The sequence below is a fragment of the Felis catus genome, chromosome A2 (genome assembly GCF_018350175.1).
Source record: "Felis catus isolate Fca126 chromosome A2, F.catus_Fca126_mat1.0, whole genome shotgun sequence".
Classification (NCBI taxonomy): Eukaryota; Metazoa; Chordata; class Mammalia; order Carnivora; family Felidae; genus Felis; species Felis catus.
In genome coordinates this window covers 120080538-120098481 of record NC_058369.1, presented here as the reverse complement: position 1 = coordinate 120098481, position 17944 = coordinate 120080538, and the positions used below count along the sequence as shown (strand labels likewise).

Here is a 17944-nt window from a genome sequence, read left to right as displayed (position 1 = left end):
ATGTCAAATTTGTTGCCCTTGTTCTTTGGGTTTTTTTTTTCTTTTGTCGTCTTTTCTTTTTCTGACTTCCTGCTTTTAATTGCCATTTTATACAATTTCATTTCTTTCCCCTTAAGACATCAATTATACTTCTTTTTAAAAATAGTTCACTGCTCTCCCTAGAATTTATAATATACATTTGCATCTTAATCCAGGCCTGCTTCTACACCACGTCACAGGTAATCCAGGTACATTATAACAGAGAATTCCCAAGTTTTCCCTCTCATCCCTTATAACTTTGCTTTCCTTTCTCTTATTCATAAACTATCATCGCCCAATGCATTATTGCTATTATTAATCTGAACAAACTGTTTTCTGTTAGATAGTTGTTGATTTTCAGCTGTGAGAATGGGATTGATGACTTCTAAGCTCTTTACATATTGGACTGGGAACCCTCCCCCCCCCAAAGTCAACCTTAATTTACATCACAGTGAGACCAGGAGAGATCAGAGAAAGGCTAATTAAGATCTAGCAGAAACTGTAATGAGACCAGAATCCATAATCAATCATCAGAATATCAAAGTAACCAAGAAAAGTTGAAATAAATGGGGAGATGGGTGGAAATGTAGCAGAGAGAAGGGACTAGGAAGAAAGATGTTTGAAAATCTAAAGCTTTAAGCGTGTTGCTTTCTTTGCGAGACACAGAGTCTGAGGAAACGTTTCTGAGAAGTGAGTCAGGTCCAATAGAAATATCTAATGTTTCTTTGCTAAAAAGCATCACTACTTTGTGGACTGAGAAAGATGGCTACACTTAGAAAGGACAAATGTGGGGCGCCTGGGTGGCTCAGTTGGTTGAGTGGCCGACTTCGGCTCAGGTCATGATCTCACAGTCTGTGGGTTCGAGCCCCGCGTCAGGCTCTGTGCTGACAGCTCAGAGCCTGGAGCCTTTTTCCAATCCTGTGTCTCCCTCTCTCTCTGCCCCTCCCCCAGTCTCACTTTTCCCTCTCTCTCTGCCCCTCCCCCAGTCTCACTTTGTCTCACTCTGTCTCTCAAAAATAAATAAATATTAAAAAAATAAAAATTAAAAAAAAAAGGACAAATGAGTAAACAGAGAGGCAGCTTTAAGCCTGAACTCACTAATGCTGGAAGTGGGTCACAAGACAGACAAGGTCTGAATTATGGGACTGAGGTGTCATCTGTACCTGGAAGATCCCTTCATTCTCCCAGCCTCCTTCCCCACACCTTTGAAAACAAGGATTTGACTAGGTAAACTACAAGATCATTCTGTTCTGAATTCCTAAGATTCAATGTCAGGTACGTCTGTGATAGAAATATTGATCTATCATTGGTCAAGAGCAGGAATGAACTGGAAAGACACAAGGGTAAAAGCCTACAAGAGAAATACTGTATAACCCATGAGGTGCAGTCCCACATAATCCTGGGCTGCTAGAGCAAAGTCATAGATGTAGAGACACTTAGGGTGAGCCAAAAGAGGGAGCACTGAGGGCCGCTGCCCGCCCATCAGAACTGGAGCAGATCTCATACCTCAGCGAAACTTATGGTGGCATGGAGTCTTTGTGGAAGCAATTCTCCCACGGCCAGTTAATCTGATTTCATTTATTTCATGTTTTAGCTATATGGGAAAGCATGAAAATATTTTAAGCATACGTTTTATTTGCTCATATAACTGTTTTCCAAAAAGATTCATTCTACAGCATGTAATAGCCTATTAGTAATGACAAATGAAATCCAATTAAGATCAGGGAAAGAAAGAGAGAGAAAAATGAAAAACATCTGTTGAGTGCATATGTGCCAGGCACGGTGCTAGGTGATTCAGATGGGTCATTTAGTCCTTATATCACCCTTTATGAGACGTATGATAACACACTTCTTACACATAAGGACAATTTCTAATTCTCAAGAATATATATAAGTTGCTGAAATATTTACATGGGCTGAAGACCATACCAATACATATGGAGGAAAAATGTTTTTGATAAAATTATGATAGAATACTAAATTTGAAATAGTACAGAAAATCAAGTATACAAATATAATCGTTTCATCCTATGAGTAATTTTTAACTGAAAAAAATTAACAGCTGATGCATTAAGGTGATATGTGAGACTGAGTGGATTATTTTCTCTATTCTAAAAACAAAATCTAAAAAAGTTACCAACAAAGACTTTCAAAAATTCAATCAACAATAAAATAAACATAGCAGGAGATCTGTAAGACATATTATATTCAACCCATCTTTCAAAGAGTTAAAAATGTGTAAGGAAAGTCTAACTTTAAGTCCAAATCATAAACTTGACTTGAACTCTGTTGTCAATTGCAGGGAAAGCATTCCAGACTCTAAGAAACTGTTTGATTTTTTTTTTTTCTTCCTAGCATCAAGAAAAAGCTGGAAGGCTTATAGGGCCCGTGGCATGTAAATTGTAGCCATCAGGAGAAAAACTCCCTGTACTAACAAGTGATGCTTTCAAAGTCATTTTCTTTCCGTCCTTTACAATGCTGCCACACCAACAGGGTAAAAGATGGGACAGAGAATTCTTCTAGTTTGAAATCAACCAAATGATGCAGAGGAAAAAGAAGCGCTTTGCCAAAACCTCAAGATTAAAAGTAATAAGAGAGACGTCTGTCAGCATCTAGAAGAGTTGTGCAAACAATAGATGCAAGACAGAGCTTCGAAAAGGAAAATATTGTTTTTAGTGCCACTTTTGGAGAGTGATCGGTAATGTATTTCATTTCTGGCTTAATCAGGTTATTGACAGTTTTCTTACAGAAAAGAGCAAAGTAATATTTTCGGTGAAGGTCTGTCGATAAGCATTAGTGTGGCAAAGAATTGTGTGCCTTTTTATGAACAGTCTACACAGTAGAATAAAACACTATCTACATGAGCTTTCACACAGCACAGCAATTAATTAACTTATCTCTGTGAACACTGTTCTCACTGAAACTTATTAAAAGTCTGATTCATCCCCAAAGCCCCAGGCAATCATCAATTGCTTCATAATAATACAAAAGAAAAATAAGCTTTGGTTATGTTCTCATTTAATATCCTAAGAAGATCCTCTTTGCCCTCTGTCTTTGTTTGAAAATATCTCTATTAAGAGGTTTTTTTTTTTTTTTTTTACCTTAAACCCTCCCACTTGACATGAAATATGTTATGGCAGGGAACTGTGGGAGTAAATTACAGAGCCTCCAGGATACCAGATTAAGAGGAGAAGCTGGACTTTCTCAAAGACACACAAATCATTCAACATGCAGCACAACAGGGCACGCAGTGTGTTATCGATGCTGAGTTCCAAGCACCATTGTTAATACAGACCAGAAGAGGAATTGTTCATTAAGTAATAAAAGGGGGGAGGGGAGGGAACACTCAGACTTCAGCGTTCAAGAAGCCAGCAGTGGAGGCACGCTGGTTTCACAAGTATTAAACAGCTTAAGAATTATTAGTCTGTTTAGGATTTTGGTTTCATTCAGCTCTCCCAAATATCAACCTAATGACTTCTCAGCAGCGACTACAGTTTATGAACCGTGTATTTTTTAAATGTTTGCTATAGTTGACAATATCAATAGCGCCCTCTACAGGAAGTTTCAAACCCACAACTTCAGTTTTCTTCAGTTTTAAGGAAAGTAATAAGTAATAAGTAGGGTGAACACTACCTGACACAGGTGAAAAATGGAATGAAATTGATAAAATTGAAGAAAAATCTGAAATGTTGACGATGCCTCTATCTTATGTGGAAATTTAGGAATTTGGAATGAAGCAAAACAAAACCACAGCTGGTAGCCCTAGGGTATTCCGTTTGTGTGTGTATATGCATTATTTTTGTCGGTGGTGGTGGTGGTGGTTTGTTTGTTAACACTCAGCCATTTGAGAGAAGGACATCGAAGTTCACAATGTCTTTTTTTTCCTTTACATTGGAATCTCAAAAACATATTAGCTTTCCCTCTTCTAAGATTTGCTAGTTGCAGTATTGTAGTGTATTACTCAGATTCCTTTTAAGATGCAGCCAGAGTTGACTTTTTTGAAAACGCATAAATGACTAATGCATTTACATTTCAAATTATGTCTATTTTCCTAATATTCAGTAAAGATTCTTAACTGGAGGCTTTTGCATGTGAGGAAATCCTGATGCTGGTAAGATATGTCTGTACGAGTCCTTAAAAATGCGGCCGTTTAATAAGTACAGATAGTTGCTCTCCATGATCAGTGGTTGCAAATCCAGATTCAGACGGCAGCATCTGCTTGAAGGAATTGTCAGGACTAAATTTTCTACTCATGTCACTACAGCCTTGGAGGGCCGAGAGGCAGACTTATCTCAACTATAATACATCCAATGACCTTGTGACAATGATTTAATCTCACCTTATTTTAGCAAGTTATCACAATTTGGGGGAAATCAACTTCTGATTTCAGTTATCTACAAAGTGACACAATAAATGTCAATCTAAGAGCTGAAACGTTATTATTTTGGGTGATCTACAAACTGAACGGGCAATTCAGAGGCTGTTTTAACTCTTCCACTTTGTTGCACCTTTTTACAGTCAATTAACTTTTCCCGGGCCTTAGTTTCTTCATCAGAAAAAAAAATAATTAAAAAATCCTGTTTGGCAAAATATTTTGAACTAGATACCTGGTTTAACATATAAACATATTTTTAAATAGTTGAGCTATATAAAAAAGGAAGGATAAACAAATCACTGAGCTCATAAGGCTAAAAAACAGGTGTTAGATGAATCTCTGGCTATCCTATAGGCATTTACCAATCTTTATAATCAAGAGGCTTGAAATTTAATGGCCACACTGGGTCCTAAGCAAGATGATGAGGACTTGGAACTGAGACTTCTTATAAAGCCCAAGGAATGAAAGAGCGTGCCTTCCACATAAACCATGTAAAGGGAAATAACAAGAAAATCTCAGCCTAGGCTCTGGGTTGGAACATTACATCTTCCCTGAAAATTTATAACCACAGGCCTGTCCTGTGAAGGTTTGTGGTTAAATTGATACTACTCACAATCTAGGAAACCTCAAGCCAAGAAATTAACCCAGTGTGGACCCAGATGGGTAGTGACCTGCACGGCCTGGCAGAAGGAAACCAAGATTCTCTCTGAGGGACTGGCCCTCGACTCGGGTCTTAGAGGATTCCTACAGATACCTCCAAATAGGAACTGAAAATCCAAAATTATGAAGTACATGAGGAAACAGGTCCCAGGAGTGAGGGCCGGCAGAAACAATAACAGCTGAATTAGACTGCCAAGAATTTTGAATATTGGAATGGATCATACAGAATATAAAATAACCAGACAGAAAATGTTAATAAAACAAATATGGAATAAAAAACCAGAGAAAGTAATAAAATACTTTCAAAACACCAGAAAAGGGTTTGAAAAGGGACCAAATATTTTAAAAACTGAAAATGTATAATTTAAAAGCACAATGGATAGCTTAATAGATTAGTCACAGTTGAAGAAAGAATTGGTAGAATGGAAGGTAACACTCAAGAAATTAACCAAAACACAGGAGAGAGAAACAAAGAAACGGTAAGTGCAAAAGAACACTTATGAGAAACAGAATGAGACACTTAATAAATGTCTAACTGGAGTTCAAAAAGATGCTTTTAGTGAAATACCAGTAACACTGGCATAGAATTTTTTTTAATTTTTTTTTAATTTATTTATTTTTGAGACAGAGACAGACAGAGCACGAGCCGGGGAGGGGCAGAGAGAGAGGGAGACACAGAATCCGAAGCAGGCTCCAGGCTCTGAGCGGTCAGCACAGAGCCCGACGCGGGGCTCGAACTTACAAACCGCAAGATCATGACCTGAGCTGAAGTCGGATGCTTAACCAAATGAGCCCACCCAGGTGCCCCTGGCATAAAATTTTTGAGAAGAGATGAAAGATATAAATGTTCAGGTTCCGAAAGCCAAGTCCCAAGGAAGATGTGTAGTAAGAAGCTCGCGCCAAGACCCATCACAGTAAAGCTGCAAAACACCAAAGACATAAAGACAATATGGAAAGCACCTGAAGGAGAAAAGACAGATTATCCATAAAAGGAGAGTTAAACCGGCAGCAGACATCTGAAAAGCAGCAACAAATGCCAGACTTGTAGCGGAATAAAATCTACAAAACGTTCAGAGAAATGACCAACCTAGAATTTCACATAGAGCAAAAGTACAAGGGTGAAATAAAGGCATTTCACAAAAACTAAAAGCCATGCGGTTTACTGACAGAAGACCTTCGAATTTGAAGAACATACTTCAGAAAGAACAGTTGTAGAGAAGGGAGATGAGGTGCCCGAAAGGCAGACAGACAGCGAGAATGCAAATAAGTGGGTGAATCTAAACAAACACTGACCATATAAAACAACAACATTAATGTTTATAGCAAGAACAGTAGAAAAAAGTGGCCTTCAAATAGTGGACAACAATATTATGTAAGATGCAAGGGAAGTGATCAGAGTAAGCATATTTACGGATACAGAAATGTACTTAGTATAAATACATAAATCAGATACAATGGAGCTATTCTGGTAGAAGGGAGGGCAGGAGATTCCGACCAGCTTCGGTTCATCCGGGAGCTATGACCATGAAGCCACAGGGCTCTAAATGAGCTGAAAACTCACTAGACTGCCGTTTACCTAGGAAAATTCATAACACTAACAGTCTGTATCTGTTACTTTGTTTTTATAATATTCATATTTTTATTTTAAACAATGATTATAGAAAGCCATATCCTTTTTTTTAAGAGTTCTTTGGGGCACCTGGGTGGCTCAGTCGGTTAAGCGTCCGACTTCAGCCCGGGTCACGATCTCGTGGTCCGTGAGTTCGAGCCCCGCGTCGGGCTCTGGGCTCATGGCTCAGGGCCTGGAGCCTGTTTCCGATTCTGTGTCTCCCTCTCTCTCTGCCCTTCCCCCGTTCACGTTCTGTCTCTCTCTGTCTCAAAAATAAATAAACGTTAAAAAAAAAATTTTTTTAAAAAAAGAGTTCTTGGCAAGAGCTTATTAATTTGCTGTCTTTTGTTACTTAAGTATAGCTGACACACGATGTTACATTGGTTTCAGTGATTCAACAGGTCTATACTTTCCGCTATGCTCACCGCAACTGTGCATCGGCCAGCTGTCACCATACGATGCTATCATGATATCATTGGTACGTTATACTTTCATTGTGTTTTAAAGAGGGAAATCTTAATTATACAAGCCCTGGTTTGGTCTATTTCAGTGGGTTTGAAACATTAAAGATCTCTAGGTTAAGAAAAAGAGAGGTACAGTTTGAATCTTTCATATATAATTATTTTAGCTTTAATGACAATGAAATATTTACTAATTCGAGTTTAAATTGATTATTGGGGCGCCTGGGTGGCGCAGTCGGTTAAGCGTCCGACTTCAGCCAGGTCACGATCTCGCGGTCCGTGAGTTCGAGCCCCGCGTCGGGCTCTGGGCTGATGGCTCAGAGCCTGGAGCCTGTTTCCGATTCTGTGTCTCCCTCTCTCTCTGTCCCTCCCCCGTTCATGCTCTGTCTCTCTCTGTCCCAAAAATAAATAAAAAACGTTGAAAAAAAAAATTTAAATTGATTATAACATTTCATGGCAAAGGGTTTCACAGGAACTCAGATTAACTCTCCTGATTTACGTGAGTAGGGGAAAAATAAAAACTGGAGAATACGTCCTCAGTGACCTTGTTTTGATGCCGCCTTTTTCTAGAAAAAAAATTTTTTTACGTTTATTTATTTTTGAGAGACAGAGTGAGACAAGGTAAGAGTGGGTTAGGGGCAGAGAGAGAGGGAGACACAGAATCCAGAGCAGGCCCCAGGCTCCGAGCTGTCAGCACAGAGCCGGACGACGCGGGATCGAACTCATGAACTGTGAGATCATGACCCGAGCCGACGTCGGACGCTTAACCAACTGAGCCACCCAGGCGCCCTTGATGTCCTCTTCTTCTGTTTGCACCAAGTATGCTGTCGGCGCTCTGATTATTACGCTACTGTGCCAAACTTAGCTCCTTGTCAGACTGCGGCTAGCAAACAGGGCGTACGTCTATTCACATGCTCCCAGGACAGTAATGAAACGAATCCTCTATCTTTTGTCTTTTAGGTTAAGAGAGGTAACTACTTAAATAGTTAAGGTTCTTGTTAAAATGAAATTACCTGTTTTCAAATATGAAGACCTAACTGCATGTCCGTGCCTGGTTATCTGAGGGGCAAGGACGGGAACTCTCACTGGAAGCATAAGGCTGCAGTGCTGGGACAGGCAGAATAATCTGAAGCGACGAAATTCGGGGCAGTCTGTTACAGTAGCAATAGGAAACCAGTATTGATACCGTTCAAAAGACGACCGTAAAGCTGTCACACTGTGGGCTTTGAAAGCAGATTTGCTGCCTTTTCTTCCTCTGTTGTGATATCATATGCTTGTTTCCACCAGCAGTAATGCACACCGGGGTCGCCGTTGTTAATCTTGCAATCGTACTTTTCCAGTTAAAGACACCAGACCTTTGGCCTCTTTTTCATTCCCAGGGTGTCCAGTGGGTGGCCTGTGATGTCTCGCTGCTAACCTGAAACGATATTTCATCCGACCTAATAAGCACTCAGCTCAGATGGTCATCTGTGCAAACGCCACAAGGAACAGCTCCCACAGGACCCAGGAAAGTATTCATTTCCCAAAGAGACTTAAAGCCCACATTGATAGCATATAAAATAAGGACTCTTTAACATGTAAAAAGTGATGAGGTTACTTCACCCTTTCGTTAGGCTTTTAGGAAAAAGCGAAACTTAAATCTTAAGAGATCCGTATGCCCACCTGACACTTCAAAACAATGGAAATCCAACTAATGAAATGTATCCTAACTTCCTCCCCTAGCTTCTTACTCCCAACATTAGCTACCCTTTCCAACTAACTTTTCCATTCTTCTCATTTTCTGATCTTGAAGCTTTGGAGTAATTTTTTTTTTCTTCCTCTGATCAGCCCTTTGGAAAGCTCCCACCTTGTCCTCTTTCTCGGACTCTCCTTTCTCACCATCAGCACGCAAACATCAAATACAACTCGGGTGTCCCACGTCTGTATCCAGCGGCACGCTCCCTGGTCTCTGCCTCTTGGGTTCATTCTTTTTTTTTTTTTTCAACGTTTATTTATTTTTGGGACAGAGAGAGAGAGAGAGAGCATGAACGGGGGAGGGGCAGAGAGAGAGAGGGAGACACAGAATCGGAAACAGGCTCCAGGCTCTGAGCCATCAGCCCAGAGCCTGACGCGGGGCTCGAACTCACGGACCGCGAGATCGTGACCTGGCTGAAGTCGGACGCTTAACCAACTGCGCCACCCAGGCGCCCCAACTCTTGGGTTCATTCTATACAACATATGCCTCTGTCTGCCGTCACCCCACACCATTCCCTCCACACGCCACAGTGGCTCCCTGCTGCTTTGACCTTACGTACAAATCCTTCTGCTTGGCTTTCAAGGTCTAGCCATCTTCTCAGTCTTGTTCTCCGCTCCTCTCAACATGCCTTCCCTCTTTCAGACAACCAGGCCACTTCCTCTGCTCATGAAATTTACTTTTCTCTCTCCTGGTAACTCAGGAGAAAAAGACAAAGCTGAGTAAGACATTGACCCCTCTCTTTGACAAGTATGTAGTTTGATGGGGTGGGGGAGGACAGACAAATAAGTTAATGAGCGTTTTAGGCTCTGTTATAAAGAGCCTTGTGGTGACAACACCAACGAGGGCTGAGGGATCAATTCTTCTGGAGACGGCAGGGTAGGAAAGGCTTTGGAGAGGAGGAGGTGATAGAAAGAGGAGTCGTCCTTTTGAGAAGTGATTGTTCTGGAACATTCTGCAATAAACAGTAGACTCTATTAATGCTCGTCAGATAATGGAAAAAGAGGGGCGCCTGTGTGGCTCAGTCGGTTAGGCATCCAACTTCAGCTCAGATCACGACCTCATGGTTCATGAGCTCAAGCCTCGCGTCTGGCTCCGTGCTGACAGCTCAGAGCCTGGAGCCTGCTTTGGATTCTGTCTCTCTCTCTTTCAAAAATAAATAAACATTAAACAAAATGTTTTTAAAGATAATGGAGAAAGAGAGAAGCAAAACTCAACCACTAGTAATTTCCACCCTGGGAGAAAATATCTCCTTCGATACAGTTCTATTTTATACTTAGGAAGAATTGTGACCTCAGTGATTCAGAAAAAGTCAAACAGTAGAACCCATGTAACTCATTCTGCTGGAGTACACTTGGTTTTATTCCACTGTGAGAGTAAGGGAATGTGCCCAATAGTTTTGTATTGCCCTGCAATGAGCCACAGGTATAGCATGGATTTGAAAGCAAACTTTTTTCTGTTGGTTTCTGCCTATAACCTATGCTAACCCTATGGGAAATCGAAGTCTGGCACTCTATATGGTATTTTGAGGGGCTCTGGGAAAACAGTCTGAATGGGTTTCTTAAGTTCCACTATCATTGGTTTCCTCACCTTCAAAATGGAGATGAGAGCAGCACCTCTTCTGAGGATTATGTGAGCATAAATACAAAAAGCGAACGGCATATTCTGAGGCAGGCACTTCCCTCTGTAGGGCTAAAAGACATTTAAATACCGTTCGACCGCATCTAACTCTGAAAACATGAACACCCCGAGTAGTTCCGAGTCATGTACCCTACTTGATTAGCACACCAGCTCTCTTCCAGCGGATTGGTATGTGAAAGTGAATTTCCGAAGGCTGAAAAGAGACCAAGGTCCCAGCTTGAGGAGGAGAAAGAATGCCAAGAGGGGAAAAGGAAGTTTCTGGAAACAGCACCTGATGAGGCTCTATGGATAAACCTTCTACTCCGTGGTTTTACCAAACCCTCGTTCTGAAAAACTAGCTGAAGACAACACTATAATTTGACGGCTGGTGCACAAGAGGCTTGTTGAATAACTACCACTTACGAGTGCGTGCTGGGCATTTTCACAAGTATTATCTCAATTAATCCCCCATAACAACCCCGCGAGGCAGGTCTCATCACTCCTTGTTTTTATACATGAGGTAACTGGGGCTCAAAGAAGTTAAGCGAGCCACGCGAGGTCACAGTACCAGAAAGAAAAACCGCCCAAAATGGCTACAGGCTCCTCCAGTGCCAGCCGCTTCTACACCAGGTGGTTCTGCAGTCACAGACAGAGCCAGTGTGGGGCCCAGGTTTCTTCCAAAACGTCTATCCCCCAGGCACAATACCAAAGATCTTCCACCAATTTCTGATGGCCTGTTTACGTGGTTTCCTCCAAGTGCCTGAAATAGCTGCAACGTTTGTGTGTTAACATCCAGGGTGGTATTCTTCCTCTTTTCTTCATAGCAACCTAGCACGGCCACAGGTAGACTCGTATCTGCCGCTGTGGCTCAAGAGCATTCACTAAAAGCTGAAATAAAAGGCAGAAAGGAAAGGCACAGCAGAGTGATCAGCAGACTCAGGTGAGCATCTTCAGCTGTGGATGGGACAGTCGCGTGCGAGCACGAGGTGAAAGCAGTCATTGTACGCTTCGGGCCAGCTCACTGGCTGCCAGGGAAATTAGAGCACTCAACGCTTTTTCTTTGGCTTACTTGCCAACGCCTGTGGCCTTAGAGAGTTTTAACTAGCCTCAGACCAGACATCTTCAGGGTCAGTAGCATGTGGCCAGGCAACTCTTTTTTCCAGGGGAAAGGAAAGCCTATATAGAGCGCTGGCTTTCAAACCGTGGTATGCTTCAAAATCACCTGGAGGGCTTGTTAAAACACATTTTCCTGAGCTCCTCCTCTAGAGTTTCCAATTCGGTAGATCAGAAGTGGAAGCTTGAAAATTTCCATTTCTACCAAGTTCCTGGTGATGCTGTTGGTACAGAACTCCACTGTGGGAACTATTCACCTAGATCAGTGTTCTTGACATTGGCCACATATTACAATCCCCCTGGAGAGCTTTAAAAGACACTGGCATCCATACCGAAGCCAATAATCTAAACTTCTGGGGATGTGACCTAGGCTAACCTATGGGAAAGCGAACAAATGGACACCAGGATTTTAAAACTAGTGATTCCAACGTGGAAACCACTGGCCCTGGATCTTTGAGAATCAAGCCCTGTCCTCCATAACTCCTAAGAGCCCTGTGCTAGATAACTCCTGACATCTACTTTGCCTGACAAAGGAGAAAGTGTTTATGACTTTTAGTGGAAAAACATTTAGCTGTTCTAGACTTCAAAACCAAATAAACTACGGATATCTCAAAGATAATAGCTTCCAGAACCTTAAAAAACAGGAAAAATCAGCAGAGAACAAATTGTGATAAACAAATGGAATTGCCTTGGGGGAGCAAATGACTTACATTGCTGGACAGAACATGTTAAGAGTGGGACAGTGTGTTTATCCAAGTCCCTGCGGTCACGTAACTTTATCGTTTCACTTAAGTATCGTTATTCATCATCACCTTTGATCCCTGTGGCTTAGCTAACTTAAAAGCCTGATATTTCAGGGGCGCGTGGGCGGCTCAGTCAGTAAAGCATCTGACTTTTGATTTTGGCTCAGGTCATATCTAACACCTCGTGAGATCAAGCCCCCTGTAGGGCTCTGCGCTGACAGCACAAAGTCTGCTCGGGATTCTCTCTGCCCCTCCCCCACTCGCAACACTCTGGCCCTCTCTCAAAATAAATAAATAAACTTTTTTTTAAAAAGCTTGATGGGGGCGCCTGGGTGGCGCAGTAGGTTAAGCGTCCGACTTCAGCCAGGTCACGATCTCGCGGTCCGTGAGTTCGAGCCCCGCGTCAGACTCTGGGCTGGTGGCTCGGAGCCTAGAGCCTGTTTCCGATTCTGTGTCTCCCTCTCTCTCTGCCCCTCCCCCGTTCATGCTCTGTCTCTCTCTGTCCCAAAAATAAATAAAAACGCTGAAAAAGAAAATTTAAAAAAAAAAAAAAAAAAGCTTGATGTTTCCCACTTTCAATCCAATGTAAACTTAATTTTGAACCAGGCTCTACAAAGACATTTGTGCCAAATTTCAGAAAGATCTTAGAGAATGGGGGAAGTAGGTCCGAAAAGCAACGGTCCTGTGGGTTCTCTGTCAAACCTCTAGTAACACTCTGAAACAAACTATTTCAAAATCAGTGAGCAGTGATCGCTGAGAGCGAGTATACGTTCCCCAAATCAGTCGTTCGCCAAACCACTTGCATTTCCCTTTTCGACAGGTTTACAGGTCAGGAAGATCAGGGGCACATCATAGACAAAAGTACATCTTGATTTCAGCAAGGAATTTGCCATCCTGTGGATAAGAATGACATAAATGACAGTACACCTGAAGAGAGTCGTAGCTGGTAATTGTAGCTACCCAAGGAATGTCGACCGCTTGATGAATCACTGCCTCCCCGAAGGGCAGTCACAATGGCAGACTCCCAAGTGCTATCTATGGTTCATCCAGTCTAAAATCTCAGTTAATGATGGATGAGGACACAGAAGACATGCTTATCAAAACCGGAGGTGTGACAAAGCTGGGAGAGAAGCCTAATTCATTAAATGTCAAAAGAACCAAGAGAGGCAAACAGTCTCCACAAACTAAAACAACAGGCTGACATGACTAAGAACAAACTTAATAAGGATAAACGTAAAAGTATCCGTTTTTAAAAATCAAATGCCAAAGTAGGGGAGTAAGGGAGATTGCGATTAAAAAATCGCAATCTTGAGAAAAATCGCAATCGCAATCTTGAGAAAAAATCCCAAGGAGTTTTAAGCGACTATAGTCTCAATACAATCTAGTGGGTCTCAGATACCTGTGAAAATCTTTGAAAGCTAAAGACTATCTCATAGACAAATGTGCATAGTCATAAAATTTTGTTTACAATTTCAGCTAGAGCCCATGAATGACCACCAGAGTTCACAGATCCCAAGCTAAGAACTCTTAAATAGTATATTTAAGCCACCATAAAAACGACATCAAGTTTTGTTAAAGCACAAAAGTGTAATATCAAAACAATGGAGATAACAGTCCAAAGGGCTTGATACATCTTAATTACAGTCTTCAGTTTACAGTATTCAGCTAAAGGTAGAGACTGAAAAATCGGAATAAAATTAATGGTGCAGCGTCTAGAAATTATGTTAAATAAAGACCATTTGATGGAATCTGAGACATTCACTCTTAAAAAACACAGGAGAAACACAATAGCAGGGTTCTAAAATCTGAAGGCTACCATTTGTAAGAGCGTGCAGACTTATAATACTCTATAGCACCATTATCCAGTAGAAATGCAATGCTAGTCACATGTGTCACTTAAAACTTTCTAATCAGCATATTTAAGGGCGAAAAGAAACAGGTGAAATTAAATTTAATAATATATTGTATTTAACCCCACGGACGAAAAATAGTATCATTTCAACGTGCAATCAGTGTCAAACTTTTTCATATTGAGTTTTTGAAATCTGATATAAGTTTTACTTTTAAAACACATTTCAATTAGGACTAGAGGCATTTTAAGTGCTCTCCAGCCACATGTGGCTAGTGTCACCACATGTGGCTAGCTGGACACCACAGCTCTTTAGCTTCCCAGGATGAAGAAAGCCAATTAAGAGATATCAGAGACAGACAAATTTCTAACAGAGCTTCCCCAAAATGGAACAGGTCCCCTTACAGAGTAATAAGGTCTCTGTCACGGGATATGTTCTAATTTAGACCGGGTGACTGCACGTCAAGGATTATTTAAGCATTTCCGTATAGGCTTGGCACTGGGGTAGAGAATACGAAAGTCCAGTCTCATGCTGACGCTATAATGCTTTGACTGTCAGGTTTGGGAATCAAAGTTGTTTCAACCACCAACTTCATGATATTCTGGGACAAGTGGCCAGCCAGTCTCTCCTTGGAAGATCTTGCCAATCTGGTTATGCAAATACACGGCAGGTGCCCCTGCCCTTCTGTGGTAGAACCCAGCCTAAGTTGCCCGTGAAGACAATCCATATGCTTTGGCTCAAGCTCTGACAGGAGGCTGAAGAGGGACTATTATCGCATCACTGAGCTAAGCTCAGTCTGGAAATAACCCACCTAAAACATGTGTCTGACATACACATTTAATTCTTGCACTCAGCCAGCCAGCTCACCCTTAGTTCCAGTTTTGCATTAAGCTCATTAATAGAAAATTAAGCGCTTAGCTACGGTAAGACCATAAAGGTACTTCTCTAAAGGGAGGTGCTATTCAAAATGGAAAACCATCCACAAAGAAGACCGCTGGCTTGTGGTTAACCACCCACGGTCCCAGCCCTCATGGTCTGCAACAGCTGATGACTGCATCAGTATATGGTCAGTCTGAACCGTATTGGATAAGTGACCAGTGTTTGAGGAACCAGCCCCAAGGTTTTTGTAATCCACAGACAACTGCTGTCTGGTGGAGCTGGAAAAGGGTTGGTAGGAAAGATGTGCTCTGGAGGCAGAGTCCCTGAGTTCAAGCCTCACCTGTGCTCTCAGCAGCTATGGGACTTGGACAAGTGACCAGCAGTTCCTCTAATTCATGCTTTTCACCTGAGAGACTAATCTGCCCCTGCCAGTCATTTCAGTGTTTATAAAACCAAAAGCCATACACGAAGTAAGATACAAGCGCTGGGTTCGTTGATGACACTCTATGAACGTTACTGACAGTCCTTTTTCTAAAAGTGCTTTTATTTTTTTCCTGAATATATGTATAGGAATAGGTATATGCATATGATATACATTCATTACAGAAAATTTGGAAAATCTATGAAAGCGTTAAGAATAAAGTTTAAATGACCCTCCCACCCAGAGCAAGCCGCTTTTTCACATTTTGTCGCTTCTGTACGTTTTTTAAATATAACGTGCGTCATTTTTTAGAAACATCAATTTTTTTTTTAAGGAACACCAATTTCTAATACCCTTCAAAGTTCCAAGGTCACAAAGAGTAACTCTCTTATTGAAATCTCTGATGTCATGCCTCTTCTCCTACTATCCTGACTATCGCAGCAGGGATGGACTCCTGCTATCATAATGTCCCATCCGGAGGGTCCTAGATAAGGACTTAGTAGCAGATAAAAGGCTGTAAGAGTCCTGGTCTTGCATTTCACAGGGGAGGAAAGTGAAGCTCAGAGAGCCAAAGTGACTTTCCTACAACCACCCAGCACGACCTAGAGCCGGTGTGTTGTACCCCACATGAGCACCCTCCCACCTCACCACACTCCTTTGTACGGCATGACTCAACCTCGCACATTCGAGCTAATTTGGAGCCCGCTTTCTGCCAGGCATCTCTACATTTTAAGGTCGAAATCAAATGCCTACCTATATATATTTTTTTTAAAGTTGCATGGTAGCTTGATGACAGGAAAGTCATTTATTCGACAAAGGGCACTTTATAAGGTTGTCTTTCCGAAGAAAAAGCTCAGAAGAATTCTCTTTGCCATGTGCAAAATATCCCCTTAATTAACACGAACACTCAAATCACCAGGCATTTAAAATGTTTATTCCAAGAGTTTTAGAGTTATACCTTAATGTCAATCTATAGGAAACAGGGGACATAAGAGTAATAATACCTGCTATCATCCCAGTTAAATACAAGCATCATAAATAATATTTGCACCTTTAAGCAATTCATATATCCTTCCCAAAAATTAAGGTTGTAATGTGGGGCTTTTGCTTTCCAACGGGATGAAATATATTGCCGAGCTTTGTTTTGTTTTTTGCGAGTCTAACACTCAAAGAAGGACTTTTCCTGGTCTATCTGGACTATCTATCTCCTTAAGAAATAAATAACTTTGAAGTTACAGGGTTACCTCCATTATCACCTAGTCACTCCTCACCAGATGCAGGGAAACAAAATTAGTCACCCTCAGTCCCTAGTGCCCATGCTTTTACATTACCTGCTGTGTTGTATTCTAAATTATTTGTTGATTCATAATGTATTTATCTGCCTCTCTCATTAAATAATTGATCAACCTTCTCGAGGTTGGAGTTTGCTATAAGGATTAACTAATAGTATATATAAGGCAACTAAGCACAGCCCCAGGCACAGACCAAGAATGACCTGATGTTACCCATTATTATCATCTTTAGTATCAACTTTAAATGCATGTCACTGCCCAGAACAGAGTCTGGAACCCTCAAACAGAGGTGGAAACATGGGCCCTTGGAAAATCTGGTGTCTTAACCACAGAAGTACCGAGTGCAGTTTTGGAAGAAGATTCTCCCTACCTTCTTCAGCAGGTGCTGACTAACCACTGTTCGGCAGCATGCGTGTGTGTGCCAGGCCAAGTCATAATCACTGAGGCTGTGAAGATTGCCTGCCCCCAGAGACCTCACAGATGAATCCTGGGGCAACACATGTGAGTGATGTCTGAGGACAAGTGTAAGGAGACAAGTGCAGAAGCCGAGAAGAACTCGTGGTTTTATCTCGAGAACCAAAAAGGCATTTGAAATAGCAGCCTTTGTCTTGAATGTTGGAGACGGGACGCTTGGGGAGGGTGCGCCAAGTCCCAGAGGACAAGTAGTAACAGTAAACCTATTGTTTTCTCGGAGGAAAACAGAGAAACACGGTCATTTCCATGTGTGGTACCTGGAGAGGGTGGGTGCGGCCTGCAGGGGGCCCTAGGGAGGGTGTGGTTCTGGGGGCCTGTGGACAGGTCCCAGCTTCAGGCACCACCTCCCGGCACCACTTGGTTCTGCCTGAACGTTCTGTGGTTCCACGGAGCCCTTTGGCTCTTCTGGATTCCCCGGCTATCGCCACCAGCCACTTTCTTAACCCTTCTGCTCCTGATTTCTTCTGCCCTGTCCTCTCTTTTCTGTCTCCTGTCATTTATGTTTTGCTTCTTGGCTTTGTCCCAATCCTTCTGAAGTGCTTCTTTCCTTTCCTCTAGGAAATAACTCATTCCCAGGCATCTAAGTTACCTTCGAGCTGTGGGTTCCTCAAACTTTGGGGTTCCCATTTTCATTGCTGCTTCCCGCACAGAATGTCTCTCTTTGCCACGAGAAAAAGCGTTCATTTTTCTTATTTCT

At 41.8% G+C, this 17944-nt stretch overlaps 1 protein-coding gene across 2 annotated transcripts in view; it reads right to left on the bottom strand.

Moving 5' to 3' along the window:
- CREB5 (cAMP responsive element binding protein 5) overlaps positions 1 to 17944 on the bottom strand; it is a 495995-nt gene that overhangs the window by 421010 nt on the left and 57041 nt on the right. The window contains exon 3 of one of the 2 annotated variants that reach the window (XM_045052533.1): positions 8137 to 8540. The exons of the other annotated variant lie outside the window; for it this stretch is intronic. The gene's annotated coding sequence lies outside the window, so the exon portion shown is untranslated. The remainder of the gene's footprint in view (positions 1 to 8136; positions 8541 to 17944) is intronic. 2 annotated transcript variants of the gene reach the window in all.